This window comes from Prionailurus bengalensis, chromosome A1 (assembly GCF_016509475.1).
Source record: "Prionailurus bengalensis isolate Pbe53 chromosome A1, Fcat_Pben_1.1_paternal_pri, whole genome shotgun sequence".
Taxonomy (NCBI): Eukaryota; Metazoa; Chordata; class Mammalia; order Carnivora; family Felidae; genus Prionailurus; species Prionailurus bengalensis.
In genome coordinates this window covers 22749322-22765635 of record NC_057343.1, presented here as the reverse complement: position 1 = coordinate 22765635, position 16314 = coordinate 22749322, and the positions used below count along the sequence as shown (strand labels likewise).

The 16314-nt window shown below is 36.4% G+C and overlaps 1 protein-coding gene across 11 annotated transcripts in view; it reads right to left on the bottom strand.

Annotated features, from left to right (window-relative positions):
* Positions 1-16314, bottom strand: part of RCBTB2 (RCC1 and BTB domain containing protein 2) — a 59089-nt gene that overhangs the window by 25462 nt on the left and 17313 nt on the right. For 8 of the 11 annotated variants that reach the window (XM_043578477.1, XM_043578520.1, XM_043578471.1 and 5 more), the window contains one exon: positions 2714-2812. The gene's annotated coding sequence lies outside the window, so the exon portion shown is untranslated. Of the gene's footprint in view, positions 1-336; positions 433-2713; positions 2813-4268; positions 4429-16314 lie in introns of those variants that run through there. The other 3 variants (XM_043578483.1, XM_043578561.1, XM_043578531.1) reach the window with 2 other exon arrangements.

Sequence of the window (16314 nt, the reverse complement as noted above, 5' to 3'; positions counted from 1 at the left end):
AAAAAGTATGTGGTAAAATCAGGATCCTGTGTGTGGAATGAAACTAGGCAGGTTAAAATTTTACTTCCAATTAACAGAGAAAATAAGCTAAGCTCAAATATGGTGAAGGGAAGATAAGGGAATTAAGGTGTAGGCATGAGAGTTAACAGCTATAAAAACCAAAAGGTGTTTTAACTGTTCTGAAACTATCTTATGGTCTCTTATGTAATCCTCCTGCTGAGGTCTGGAAAAGTAATCCCAGGATAAATGAAGATTCTTAAATCTATAAGGAAATAAGTAGAAAATTTTCATTTTACAGTTGACCTCCTCTAGATAAGGAAAAATAAAATTTTAGACCTTGGTCAAATTTTCCCTGGGATTGGAAAGTTCCAAATCTGTGAACAGCAGACTTATCAGTTCTCAGCTCCACTGAAGAGTGTATGATTTGCTAAGCTGGAAAAAAAAAAAAAAGAAAGAAAGAAAAAGGAGGAATGAATGAAAAAAATGAAAGGATGAACCAAATATGGCTTTGTTATCCTAGACTTTAACAAAAAATCTGCAACAACAGCCACTAAGTATGTAGCAACAGCACTCAATGTTCTTGCCTTAATTAACCATCTCCACAATGACTGCTTTCTACCACATAGAAGTAACAGCAGAAGCAGCTCTAACAAAAGATACGCAGTATGTCTAGACTGTGGTTCAATCATTACACAGTTAACTATCCCATCACTAAAAATAAATACAAAGAAATATTCTCCCCTACCCCAAAGCAATAGAATGAAATCGTATTTAATAATGTTGATATTTCTGATTTATTAGTTTGGGTTCTATTTACTCAAACAAATACAATCCACATTTCAAAGGGACTAACATCAGAACATTTTATCTGATATTATTTATAAGCAGTTAGAGCTTTATAATAGAGAATGCTGGTAAAATTTTGTTCTCATCAGCTATAGAAAGGTCTCTTAGAATATAAGGAATAATCATATTCAGAATAATTGTAACTCAAACTATGACAACTGATACAAATCATTGTTTCTAATGTTTGGAAAAGATATGCTTGTTTTTAAAATAATCACTTAGACTTTTCTCACTTATTTATTTATTAAACTTGGTCTAGTTGCCAATATGGGAAGATAATTTCATGTGACAGTTACTCCTACTTGATCTGTGCTTCTCTATTAATTTGCAAGCGTTGTTAAGAGAGGCAACCCTGACTCGTTCATTGCTATAACCACCGCAGGACATGGGTCACAGCAGACCACAATACCATATATTGGTAGAAAGCATCCTTTGAATACAGCTTTTTGTATACAAGAGACTGCCTGCATTGAAGATTCTTTTCGTTTTGTTTCATCCTAACTGCATCATCTACATTTTGCCCCAAGTTTACTAGAACAAAAAACAAAAAGAGGAGAGGGAAAAAAGAAAGAGGAAGAGAAAAAAACTAGAAAAGAAGCCAAAGGCAAGAAAAAAGAGGAAATGAATAAGAGGAGAAAAAGGGACCAAAGAAGAGATGCCTCTCATTGCATTGTAGGCTACCTTGTGCCTAGTAGAAGGGAAATCTTTCCAACACACTAACCAGTAATCCCGGTTTGTCTTTTCCCACCCTACCCCTCACTCTACCATTGTAAGTAACCAATTCCATCGTTTTCTGGTTTATTCTTCCTGCTTTGTTTCCTCCTTACATAAAAAATAGCAATTTTATATACTCTTGGGCAATTTGCATTTTTTTTTAAAACTCAGTTAACAATATATCCCCTGGAAATCATTCCATCAGCTAACAGAGTTTTTGTTTTGTTTTGTTGGTTTGTTTAATCAACTGAGTATCCTAGTTTTTAAAAGAAGAAAATAAATAGCTCTTTTTGGTGTCTTTGATCAATTTCAATTATAGTACCTATTTAAAAATTAGAGTGGTGGAACACAGCCCATTGTGTTTATTTGACACTCAAGTTAAGACATAATTGCATGAGTGGCATATTGAAATTACCACAATCAAAGAAATAACATTTGTAAGATTCAACTAACATTAACCATAAAATTAACATAATTTCATCTTTATTGGTCAGAACATTCTTGAAGCTTTAAAAATGATTCAAGAATAAGTACTATTGTACAGTACTGTGAAAAAAAATTGTTGAATTCTCTAGCATTGTAGAAAGTAGACTGATTTTTTTTCTCACATTATTTCAGTGTGATACAAACAAAATAGAGAAAACTAGCGTCAATTTGCACCACTTAAGGAATATAGTTTATGGAATATATGTGAGTATTATAGTTATCTTATTCTATTTTCTACATGATTTTAGCAGGCTATTATTACTATCAATGTTATAGCAGTATATCAATATATACTTCCTAAAAATCCACAATATACAGAATACCATACCTTTGAATTACAAATAACAGTAGCAACAATAATAATGGTTAAAATAAACAGTAACCCTGTGCCAAGTATTAAGTGCCTTATATTATCTCATTAAACTTTACAATAGCCAAAATTAACAGACACAATCATTGCCTCCATTTTATGGACATGTTTACAAAACTTGACCAACCATCACCAACCAGTCAGGGTTAGAGCCAGTGTTTGAACACAAGATGGATTTAAAAACTTCTCTCTTGGACCCTCTCCTGTATTTCAAGGATATTTTAAGTTTTCCTATGTACGTTCCCATTTTATTTTGTACTGACTGGTTGGGAAAGTTCCCTCCAAATATTTTTGTACCTGATTGTTTTAAGTTTCTGGAGCTCAGTATTCAGTCATCTTTAATCCTGTTCTGTCTAGATCCTTGTAAAGTTGTCTTCTAGGATAAAGTTAATGTGACTGAAAAACATAAATACATAAATTCTATTAGAGAAAAACAGAGAAGGAAAAGAATATACCATCTTGCAACTACAACAAGCTATTATTTATCTGAGAAGTATACAGTATAAAACTGTATTAGCTCTGTTATTAAAAAGTCAGTAGATATGCTCAATTATTAAAAATCAATATTGTAAAATATAACTTTTACATTTTATACTTTGTAAGTTTTGGGACAATACTTCACCAACTTGAATACTGTAACATACGAAAAAACTCTATACAGTTTAATTTGTAATATGTCAACACAGAAAATGCAAGAGAAGCCATCTAGAATGTGAAAAAAGCAAAACTTTCATACTTTTGGAAGAAGGTATAGAAAACATCTTTGTGACATTAGGGCAGGGAAAGATTTCTTAAATAAGACACAGAAGCATAAACCACAATGTCTGGTAAAACTTAAAAAAATATAGCATACTAAAAAACAAAATGAACAAAGGAAAACACATGCCACAGAATGAGAGAAGATATTTTCAACATATATAACTGGTGGCTTACAAAGAATTTGTATCCAGAATAAAGAATACCTAAAAATCAGTAACAAAAAAAACAATCCAATTTAGAAATGGGCAAAAGACAAGACAACTCACAGAAACAATAAACATATTAAGAGATGCTCAAATTCACTATGGAAATGCACTCACAGTGAGACAGAGCTCACCCATCTGCAAAATTAAAGGGGGATAATACCTAGTGTTGGTGAGGATACATATCAAAAAGCACACTCATACTGCTGTAAGAAAAGCAACTGGTATAATCACTTTAGAGAGTAACTCAACAATATTTAGGCCAGAGCAGTGTCTTTTGATCTTTTTTTTTTTTTTTGATACATGTATGTACCTGAAACAAAAGTTCGACAAAGTAATTCTTACTCTCATTATATGATGTGCTTAAGGACATCCTTTTTTCTATTTTTTCTGTCTTACTCTATTCTACTGTATCCTACTCTATTTTATCCTTTCCTATTTCACTATTTAAAAGAAAATGCTGGTCGGAGGAGCTAAGATGGCTGAACAGCATCGAAGTTTTTTTTGTGTCTCATGTCCATGAAATACAGCCAAACCAACACTAAACCATGCTGCACACCTAGAAAACTGATCTGAGGATTAACACAACAATCTACACAACTGAACCACAGAATTCAGCAGGTACGTGGCACGGAGAGGTGAATTTGGGGAGCAAGAAGCCACAAAAGGTAGGGAACCGCTTTTGGGGGCGGAGAGAGGACGGAGACTGGGGAGAGGGGGAGAATACGGGAAAAGCACCCCTCCCCAAAAGCAGCTGGAGAGAAAATGGAAAAGTGGAAACAGCTGCAGGGACTGAACTAAAAAGGGAGAAAGGAGAAAGGAGAGGGTTTAAATTCCATTAAGACTCTAAACACGGGGAGCGCAGAGTCTGCAACTCTGCAGCTCAATACCTGGGTGTGCTCTGGTGTGAAGGGTGAATCCCCAGGAGTAGAGTGGATTCTGGGGTTCTTCAGGTCACACGGGGAGAGGCGGTTCCCCTGCTGGGAGGACACCTGGTAGAGGCTGTGTGGGTCCCCCAAAGGCAAGGTCCAAGTGGACCCGGGAGAACAACCACATTTGCTGGTGCTGGAACAAGGTCGTTAAGGGTAAAGCCTGGTGCCAGATGTGTGTTGTGATTTTCCATACTCCCTGAAACGCTGCTGCTGCAATATCTTGCAAACTTTTTCTGGGGAGGGCTGGCACCCAGCCATAGTCTCTGGGCATTGGCAGCGGCATGGCCCCACAAATGTTCCTGGGTGCGGCCGGCACCCAAGCATTGCTCGATGAGACCCTCCTGCAGAGGGGCAGAAAGGGTCAAAGCCGCAGTCCCTCAGAAGTAAGGGGTCGAGAAAAACAGCTACGTCTGAGACAAAACTCAGGAGGGAGGTGCCGCCTGGGGCTTGGTCATGGACTGTGTAAAAGTGGGAGTGGATACAAGCCAAAGACAAAGGACTGGTGCACAATTGCTGATCGGGGAGAACAGAGTTCCGATACTAGAGACTGGCTAGCTGGGTGATGCCATTTTTATCACTCCTGCGCGTGCGCAAGCGCACCTACCAGCACTACAACAATCCACCCCAGTAAGGTAAGCAGCACCATCTACTGGAGAACCGAGCCGTTACAGAGTCCCGCGCAACTGGGCCAACCTTGATCTTCAGGAACACACGTCTCTCCGCCTACTTAGTTTATGGACTATAAAGTGCTTCATAGTTTGACTTCTAGGGGAAAATGAAGTGATTTCAGTCGTATTTCAGTATGTTCGCTGGTCCATCTATTCACTTTTCTTTCTTTTTTCTATTTTTTGTTTCTTTTCTTTTTCTTGAACACAGAAAGAGAAAAGCCTCATTTTTATTTTCAATTTTTATTAAAAAGATTTTAATTTTGGGTGCACCTGGGTGGCTCACTCGGTTAAGCATCGGATGTCAGCTCAGGTCATGATCTCATGATTTGTGAGTTAAAGCCCCACATCAGGCTCTGTGCTGACAGCTCAGAGCCTGGAGCCTGCTTCCTCTCTTTCTGCCCCTCCCCTGCTCATGCTCTCTCTCTCTCAAAAATAAATAAACATTAACAAAAATGTAAACAATATTTTATTTTTTTTCTACTATATTTTTTACTTCTGGGTAAATTTTTTCAAATTCTATTTAATTCCACCAATTCATTTTAGTCACTTCAATGTATTCATTTTTTCAAATTTTCAAACAATTTCCGTTTTTTTGTTCCCCTTTTTTCTCTAATCTATCAATACCCTTTCAACACCCAGACCAAAACACACCTAAGATCTAGCATCATATATTTGATTTTGTGTGTGTGTGTTTAATTTTTTTAATTTTAACACTTTTTTAATTTTAATTTTTTTACCTCATTAATTCCTTTTCTCCCTTCAAAATGATGAAATGAAGGAATTCACCCCAAAAGAAAGAGCACGAAGAAATGACAGCCAAGGATTTAACCAACAGAGATACAAACAAGATGTCTGAACCAGAATTTAGAATCACGATAATACGAACTCTAGCTGGAGTCGAAAATAGATTAGAATCCCTTTCTGCGGAGATAAAAGAAGTAAAAGCTAGTCAGGATGAAATAAAAAATGCTATAACTGAGCTGCAATCTTGGATGGACACCACAGCAGCAAGGATGGATGAGGCAAAACAGGAATGAGCGATATAGAGGACAAATTTATGGAGAATAATGAAGCAGAAAAAAAGAGGGAGATAAGGCAAAAGAGCATGATTTAAGAATTAGAGAAATCAGTAATTCATTAAAAAGGAAAAACATCAGAATCACAGGCGTTCCAGAAGAGAAAGAGAGAGAAATAGGGGTAGAAGGGTTAGGTGAGCAAATCATAGTGAAAATTTTCCTAACCTAGGGAAAGACACAGATATCAAAATTCAGGAAGCACACAGAACTCCCATTAGATTCAACAAAAACTGACCATCAATAAGGCATATCAGAGTCAAATTCACAAAATACTCAAGCAAGGAGAGAATCAGGAAAGCAGCAAGGGGAAAAAAAAAGTCCTTAACCTACAAGGGAAGACAGATCAGGTTTGTAGCAGACCTATCCACAGAAACTTTGCAGGCCAGAAAGGAGTGGCAGGATACATTCATTGTGCTTGACTCAGAAAAATATGCAGCCAAGAATTCTTTATGCAGCAAGGGTGTCATTTAAAATAGTAGGAGATTAAGTTTCCCAAACAAAACTTAAAGGAGTTCATGACCACTAAAACAACCCTGCAAGAGATTTTAAGGGGGACTCTCTGAGGGGAAAAAAGATGATATAAATAAATAAATAATAAACAAACAAATAAATGAATACCAAAAACAACAAAGACTAGAAAGGACCAGAGAACACCACCAGAAACTCCAACTCTACAAGCAACATAATGGCAATACATTCATATCTTCCAGTACTCACTCTAAACATCAATGGACTCAATGCTCCAATCAAAAGACATAGGGTAACAGGATGGATAAGAAAACAAGATCCACCTAAATGCTGTTTACAAGAGACCCACTTTAGACCTAAAGACACCTTTAGACTGAAAGTAAGCATATGGAGAACCATCTATCATGCTAATGGTCAACAAAACAAAGCCAGAGTAGCCATACTTATATCAGAAAATTTAGACTTTAAAATAAAGACTGTATCAAGAGATGAAAAAGGGCGTTTATCATAATCAAGGGGTCTATCCACCAAAAAGACCTAATAATTGTAAACATTTATGCACCAAATGTGGCAGAACCCAAATATATAAATCAATCACAAACATAAGGAAACTCATCAATAGTAATACCATAAAAGTAGGAGACTTCAACACCCCACTCACAGCAATGGACAGATCATCTAATCAAAAAATCAACAAGGAAACAATGGCTTTGAATGACACACTGGACCAGATGGACTTAACAGATATATTCAGAACATTTCATCCTAAAGCAGCAGAATATACATTCTCCTCCAGTGCACATGGAACGTTCTCCAGAACAGACCACATACTGGGACACAAATCAGCCCTCAACAAGTACAAAAGGATCGAGATCATACTGTGAATATTTTCAGACCACAATGCTATGAAACTCAAAATCAACCACAAGAAAAAATTTGGAAAGGTAACAAATACTTGGAGACTGAAGAACATCCTACTAAAGAATGAATGAGCTAACCAAGCAGTTAAAGATGAAATTAAAAAGTTCATGGAAGCCAATGAAGATGATAACACCACAACCCAAAACCTCTGGCACACAGCAAAGGCAATCATAAGAGGAAAGTATATAGCAATCCAGGCCTTCCTAAAAAAGGAAGAGAGATCTCAGATACACAACCTAACCTGAGGCCTTAAAGAGCTGGAAAAAGAACAGCAAATAAAACTCAAAACCAGCAGAAGACAGGAAATAATAAAGATTAGAGCAGAAACTAATGCTATCAAAACCAAAAAACAAAACAAAACAAAACAAAACAAAAAAACAGTAGAACAGATCAATGAAATCAGAAGCTGGTTCTTTGAAAGATTGATAAGAAAACTGACAAACCACTAGCCAGTTTGATCAAAAAGAAAAAGGACCCAAATACATAAAATCAAGAATGAAAGAGGAGAAATCACAACCAACACAGCAGAAATAAAAACAATAATAAGAGAATATTATGAGCAATTATATGCCAATAAAATGGGCAATCTGGAAGAAATGGACCAATTCCTAGAAACATATACACTACCAAAACTGGAACAGGAAGAAATAGAAAATTTGAACAGACCCATAACCAGTAAGGAAATCGAATTAGGAATCAAAAACCTCCCAAAAAACAAGAGTCCAGGGCCAGATGGCTTTCCAGGGGAATTTTACCAAACATTTAGGGAAGAGTTAACACCTACTCTCTTGAATGTCCCAAAGAATAGAAATGGAAGGAAAACTTCCAAACTCTTTCTATGAAACCAGCATGACCTTGATTCCAAAACCAGACGAGACCCCACTAAAAAGGAGAACTATAGACCAATTTCCCTGATGAACATGGAGGCAAAAATCGTCAACAAGATATTAGCCAACTGGATCCAAAAGTACATTAAAAAAATCATTCACCATGACCAAGTGGGATTTATACCTGGGATACAGGGCTGGCTCAATATCTGTAAACCAATCAGTGTGATTCATCACATCAATAAAAGAAAGGACAAGAAACATGTGATCCTCTCAACAGATGCAGAGAAAGCATTTGACAAATACAACACCTTTCTTGCTAAAAACTTTCAAGAAAGTAGAGATAGAAGGAGCATACCTCAAGACCATAAAAGCCATATATGAAAGACACAACGCTAATATCATCCTCAATGGGGAAAACCTGAGAGCTTTCCCCCCTAAGGTCAGGAACAAGACAGGGATGTCCACTCTTGCCACTGTTGTTCAACATAGTATTGGAAGTCTTAGCCTCTGCAATCAGACAACACAAAGAAATAAAAGGCATCCAAATCGGCCAGGAGGAGGTCAAACTTTCACTCTTTGCAGATGACATTATACTCTATGTGGAAAACCCAAAAGATTCCACCAAAAAACTACTAGAACTGATTTATGAGTAGAGCAAAGTTGCATGATATAAAATCAATGCACAGAAATCGGTTGCATTCCTATACACCAACAATGAAGCAACAGAAAGAGAAATCAAGAAATCGGTCCCGTTTACAATTTCACCAAAACCCATAAAATACCTAGGAATAAATCTAACCAAAGAGGTGAAAAATCTATACACTGAAAACTATAGAAAGCTTATGAAAGAAATTGAAGAAGACACAAAAACATGGAAAAAGATTCCATGCTCCTGGATGGGAAGAACAAATATTGTTAAAATGTAGATACTACCCAAAGCAATCTACATATTGAATGTAATCCCTATCAAAATAACACCAGCATTCTTCACAGAGCTAGAACAAACAATCCTAAAATTTGTATGGAACCAGAGAAGACCCTGAATAGCCAAAGCAATCTTGAAAAAGAAAACCAAAGCAGGAGGCATCACAGTCCCGGACTTCAAGCTATACTACAAAGCTGGAATCATCAAGACAGTATGGTACTGACACAAGAACAGACACTCAGATCAATGGAACAGAACAGGGAACCCAGATATGGACCCACAAACATGGCCAACTAATCTTTGACAAAGCAGGAAAGATTATCCAATGGAATAAAGACAGGCTCTTCAGCAAGTGGTGCTGGGAAAACTGGACAGCAACATGCAGAAAAATGAACCTGGACCACTTTCTTATACCATACATAAAAATAAACTCAAAATGGATGAAAGACCTCAATGTAAGACAGGAAGCCATCAAAATCCTCCAGGAGAAAGCAGGCAAAAACCTCTTTGATCTTGGCCACAGCAACTTCTTACTCAACACGTCTCCAGAGGCAAGGGAAATAAACGCAAAAATGAACTACTGGGACCTCATCAAAATAAAAAGCTTCTGCACAGCGAAGGAAACAATCAGCAAAACTAAAAGGCAACTGACAGAATGGGAGAAGATATTTTCAAATGATATATCAGATAAAGGGTTAGGATCCAAAATCTATAAAGAACTTATCAAACTCAACACCCAAAAAAACAAATAATCCAGTGAAGAAATGGGTAAAAGACATGAATAGACCCTTCTCCAAAGAAGACATCCAGATGGCCGACACATGAAAAATTGCTCAACATCACTCATCATCAGGGAAATAAAAATCAAAACCACAATGAGATACCACCTTACACCTGTCAGAATGGCTAACAGTAACAACTCAGGCAACAACAGATGTTGGCGAGGATGGGGAGAAAGAGGATCTCTTTTGCATTGCTGGTGGGAATGCAAGCTGGTGCAGCCACTCTGGAAAACAGTATGGAGGTTCCTCAAAAAATTACAAATAGAACTACCCTACAACCCATCAACTGCACTACTAGGTATTTATCAGGGATACAGGTATGCTGTTTTGAAGGGACACATGCACCCCAATTTTTACAGCAGCACTATCAACAACAGCTAAACTATGGAAAGAGCCCAAATGTCCATCAAGGGATGAATGGATAAAGAAGATGTGGTACATATATTCAATAGATTATTACTCGGCCATCAAAAAGAACAAAATCTTGCCATTTGCAACTACGTGGATGGAACTGGAGGGTATAATGCTAAGCGAAATTAGTCAGAGACAGACAAATACGACTTCACTCATATGAGGACTTTAAGACACAGAACAGATGAACACAAGGGAAGGGAAGCAAAAATAACATAAAAACAGGGAGGAAGACAAAACATATGAGACTCAAATATGGAGAACAAACAGAGGGTTACTGGAGGGGTTGTGGGACGGGGGGATGGGCTAAATGCGCAAGGACCATTACGGAATCTACTCCTGAAATTATTGTTGTACTATATGCTAACTAATTTGGATACAAATTAAAAAAATAAAATTAAAAAAAAAAAAGAAAATGCTGGTCTCAACTCACTAAAATAATTTCATGATCACTAAGAAGTCATACCTTATAGCTTGGACAGTGCTGGCCTAGATAAACTCTATAGCACATTCACAATTGTTTGCAATAGAAGAACACTAGAAATAGCAAACAGAATTGATCAACAGGATTCCTCAACAGAGTTATCAACTGTGGCATGTGGATACCATACAGCAATTAAAATTAGACAGAATCAACACAGATAAATCTCCAAAATAATTTTAGCCAAAAACCACTCAGTCACAGAATGATACAGATGGTACACTATTTGATAAATTAATTCATCAAATGTAATAAAGTTTAAAGCATGCAGAAGACAATACTATTTTAATGTGTCATGGATACTGACATATACATGGGTGGACTCTGACGGGAATTTTTTTTAATAGGAAAGTTTTGATAAGGGTAATGCGAAAGATAAAATTTTCCATGTATTTCCTTCAGTGAATTGGTATGATTGGCTTTTCTATCTGAGAAAGCAGTTTTCAAGATATTAAACTTAAATTATATTAATAATCTGAGTATAGGAGAATAGTTACCCAATGTTAAAGAAAACACCATTTTGGAATCAAAATACATCCATTCTAATATTGCCTCTACCATCAACATAAGAATTCAATAAAGTCTTGATAATCACAACTCATAAACCACAATCTCTTTTGCCATCAGAAAAAGAAAATTTTATCAATACCAAAAGAAGATAACAAATAAATAACATGGACAAACTATAGTATCTTAAATGCCATGGAAGAAATTTCAAAATAGACAAAAAGTTTACTATTAGCATATTAGAATGGCAAAAATGTATTTTCTACTTCTGGTCCAAAACTGCTTACAATGATCCAGCAATTACCCTACTATGTATTTACCCAAAGAATACAAAAAATACTGATTTGAGGGGATATAAGCACACCAATGTTTATAGCAGCATTATCAACAATAGCAAAATTATGGAAAGAGCCCAAATGTCCACTGTCTGATGAATGGATAAAGAAGACATGGTGTGTGTATGCATGTATGTATGTGTATGTGTGTATATACATATACATATATATATATACACACACACACACACACACACACACATATATATATATGGAATATTACTCAGCCATCAAAAAGAATGAAGTCTTGCCATTTACAATGACATGGTAGAGTTAGAGTATTAAACTAAGCAAAATAAGTTGGTCAGAGAAAAATACCATATGATTTCACTCATGTGGAATTTAAGAAACAAAACAGATGAATGTGGGCCAGCAGGGGAGGGGGGGGAGGCAAACCAGAAAACAAACTCTTAACTAAAGAGAACAAACTGAGGGTTGCTGGAAGAGAGGATGGCAGTTGAATAGGTAATGGATATTAAGAAGGGCACTAGTGATAAGCACTGGGTGTTGTATGTAAGTGATGAATCACTAAATTCTACACCTGAAAGTAGTATTACACTGTATATTAGCTAACTGCAATTTAGATAAAAACTTGAAAAAAAGTTTTTTTTAAAAATAAAACTGTTGAGGTACCTGGGTGGCGCAGTCAGTTAAGCGTCTGACTCTTGGTTTCAGCTCAGGACATGATCTCACAGTTTGTGGGATTGAACCCTGAGTCAGGCTCATTGACAGCATGGAGCCTGCTTGGGATTCCCTCTCCCTCTCTCTCTCTGCTCCTCCCCCAATCATGCACATACGTGTGCTCTCTTTCAAAATAAACTTAAAAAACAAAATTAAATTAAAATAATAAAATGAAATGAAGTAAAATAAAATAAATACAATACAATGCAATACAATAAAACTGTTTACCAATTTCCCCCTTTTCTGCACAGGAGGGCAATGTTTCTTATAGACCTTTTATAGACCTCTTCTTCTCTTATAGAGAAGAGGTTGGCATCTGTATTAGGAAGATCTCTTCACAGTGATAGCGTGTCACAGATTAAGATCATTCCATACATGGGGCGCCTGGGTGGCTCAGTCAGTTGAGCGTCCGACTTCAGCTCAGGCCATGATCTCACAGTTTGTGGGTTCGAGCCCCACATCAGGCTCTGTGCTGACCGCTTGCTCAGAGCCTGGAGCCTGCTTCAGATTCTGTGTTTCCCTCTCTCTCTCTGCCCCTCCCCTGCTCACACTTTGTCTCACTCTGTTTCTCAAAAATAGATAAATGTAAAAAAAAAAAAAAGATTATTCCATACAATTCTTACTACATGTTATTTACTGTTTTTTTTCCTTACATTACTTTCCTAATTACTTTCCTAATGTACTTTCCTTACATTACTTACAACTTGACTCATGTATGTTGTTAATTATTCATATTAATAAGTGCCTATGCTTCGCAAAACAGTTTCTTATGAATTTCCTTTTTTTGGAATGTAATAAGAACTATGTTATTACAGAATCATACCATACTCACATTTGCTTCGCAATATAAAAAGAAAATGAGAGAATGCCTTTTCAAAGAAGAAACTCCTACCACTGATCTCTGCCTTTAGAGGACCTAAATTGGACACTCACAGGGCCAATGTTTCAAGTTTTTGCAACAGTAATTTTCAAAAGCAAATATACATTAACAAAGGTAATTTTTTTGTATAACCTTTTTTTTTTTTTTTTTTGCTTTGTGCAAGTTTCATTCCAATGTGGGAAGCTAACAATCGTAATAGGTATATTATACTGTATATTGAAAAGTGGTGGTGCCATAAAGATGAAAATGGAGCAAGATAGGAGGGATCAGGAGTCTTGAGGTTGATTACAAGGTTTTCAATTTTGAACAGGGTGGTCAGAGAGCTTCCCTGACTATATAATATCTAAGGAAAGACTTGAAAGGAAGAAGTGAGCTCTGAGTACACCTAGAGCAAAAGTGATCCACACACAAAATCTATCCACTGCTAAAGCTCTGAGGTAAGTAGGTTTGAGCAGAAAAGTGACAAGATCTGATCTTGTTTTGAGTCACACTAGTTCTCTGCTGATATTTCTATTATTTTCTCTTTTTTATTGAGGTGTAATTGACATGCAACATTACTTTCAGGTGTATAACATAATGATTCAACATCTGTATACACTGTGAAATGGTCACCACAATAAATCTATTCACCACCATAAGTTACAAGAAAAAAAATTGTTTCTTATAATGAGAACTTTCAAGATCTACTCTTCTGGCAACACTCAAAATATGCACCTACAATATTATTGACTATAGTCACCATGCTGCACATCACACTCCATGTCGTATTCATTTCATACACTGAAGTCTGTACCTCGGAACCCCCTTCATTCATTTCATCGCTCCCCCAACCCCCTCACTCCTGGCAACCACCACCCTTTTCTCCATCTTTATAACTTTTGTTTGTTGTATTACTTAGATTCCACATATAAGTGAGATCGTACAGTATTTGCCTTTCTCTGATTTATTTCACTTAGCACAGTGGCCTCTAGGTCCATCCATGTTGTTTCAAATGGCAAGATCTCATTCTTTTCTATGGCTAAGTAGTATTCTGTTGTGTATATATACCACACGTTCTTTATCCATTCATCTATCTGTGGGCACTTAGGTTGTTTTTATATGTTGGCTCTTGTAAATAATGCTGCAATGAACACAGGGGTGAATATATCTTTTCAATTTAGTGTTTTCATTTCCTTTCAGTAAGAACCCAGAAATGGAATTTCTGGATCATATGCGACTTTTTTGAGGAACCTGTTTTCCATAGTGGCTGCACAACTGACATTCCCACCAACAAGCCACAAGGGTTGCCTTTTCTTCACAACCTTGCCAACACTTGTTATTTCCTGGCATACTGATAACAGCCATTCTAACAGGTGCGAGGTGACATGCCATTGTGGTTTTGACTTGCATTTCTCTGATGATTAGTGATGTTGAGCATCTTTTCCTGTGCCTGTTGGCCATCCATATGTCTCCTTTGGAAAAATGTCTATTCAGATCCTGTGCCCATTTTTAATTGTTTATTTGCTATTGAGTTATATGAGTTCTTCATATTTGAATATTAAATCCTTATCAAATATATGATTTGCAAATATTTTTTTCCCATTTTGTAGGTTGCCTTTTCATTTTGTTGATGGTTTCCTTTTTTGTGCAGAAGCTTTTTAGTTTGATGTAGTTCCACTTGTTTATTTTTGCTTTTGATGTCAGATCCAAAAAACACTGCCAAGACCAATACCAAGAGGCTTACTGCCCATGTTTTCCCCTAGTTGTATGGTTTCAAGTCTTACATTCTAGTCTTTAGTTCATTTTGAGCTAATTTTTGTGTATAGTTTAAGTAATCTAGTTTCATTCTTTTGCATGTAATTATCCAGTTTTCCCAACACCACTTATTAAAGAGGCTGTCCTTATCCCCATTGTATATTCTTGCATTGTGGGGCAGAAATTAATTGAACATATGCATAGGTTTATTTCTGGGCTCTCTATTCTGTTTCATTGGTCTAGGAGTCTGATTTTATGCCAATATCATCCTGTTTTGATTACTATGGCTTCATAATTTGGTTGAAATCAGGAAACATGATACCTCCAGCCTTGCCCTTCTTTTTCAAGATTGCTTTGGCTACACAGGGTCTCATACAAATTTTAGGATTATTTGTTATACTTCTGTGAAAAATGCCCTTGGGACTGATAGGAATTGCATTGAATCTATATATTGCTTTGAGTAACAGGGACATTTTAACAATATTAATTCTTCCAATCCATAAGCATGGGATATCTTTCCAATTATTTGTGTCTTTAGCAATTTCTTCCATCAATGTCTTATAATTTTCAGTGTGCAAGTCTTTCACCTCCTTGCTTAAATTTATTCTTAGGTATTTTATTATTTTTGATGTAACTGTAAATGGGATTTTTAAAATTTCTCATTCTCACAGTTTGTTAGTGTATAGAAATGCAACAGATGGGGCACCTGGGTGGCTCAGTGGGTTGAGCATCCGACTTTGGCTCAGGTCATGATCTCGTGGTTTATGAGTTCGAACCCCACATCGGGCTCACTACTGTCAGCCTGTCAGTGCAGAGTCCACTTCGGATCCTCTGTCTCCCTCTCTGCCCCTCCCCCACTTGCACTCTCCCAAAAATAAAATATATGTTTTTTAATGCAACAGATTTTTGTATGTTGGTTTTATATCCTGCAACTTTACTGAATTCATTTATTTATTTTTTACTGAATTAAAGAATCTAACAGTTTTTTGGTGGTATCTTTACGGTTTTCTATATATGAAATCATGTCACAAATAGTCAAAGGTTTCTTTCTTTCCAATTTGCATGCTATTTATTTATTGCCTAATTGCTCTAGGACTTCTAACACTATGTTGTATTAAAATGGCAAGAGTAGGCATCTTTGTCTTTTACCTAATCTTAAAGAAAAAGCTTTCAGCTTTTCATCAAGTATGATGTGAGCTCTGGGCTTGTCATATACGGCCTTTATTATGTTGAGTGGGTATGTTACCTCTTTACTCACTCTGATAAGAGTTTTGTTTTTGTTTTTGTTTTTTAAGATTTTTTTTT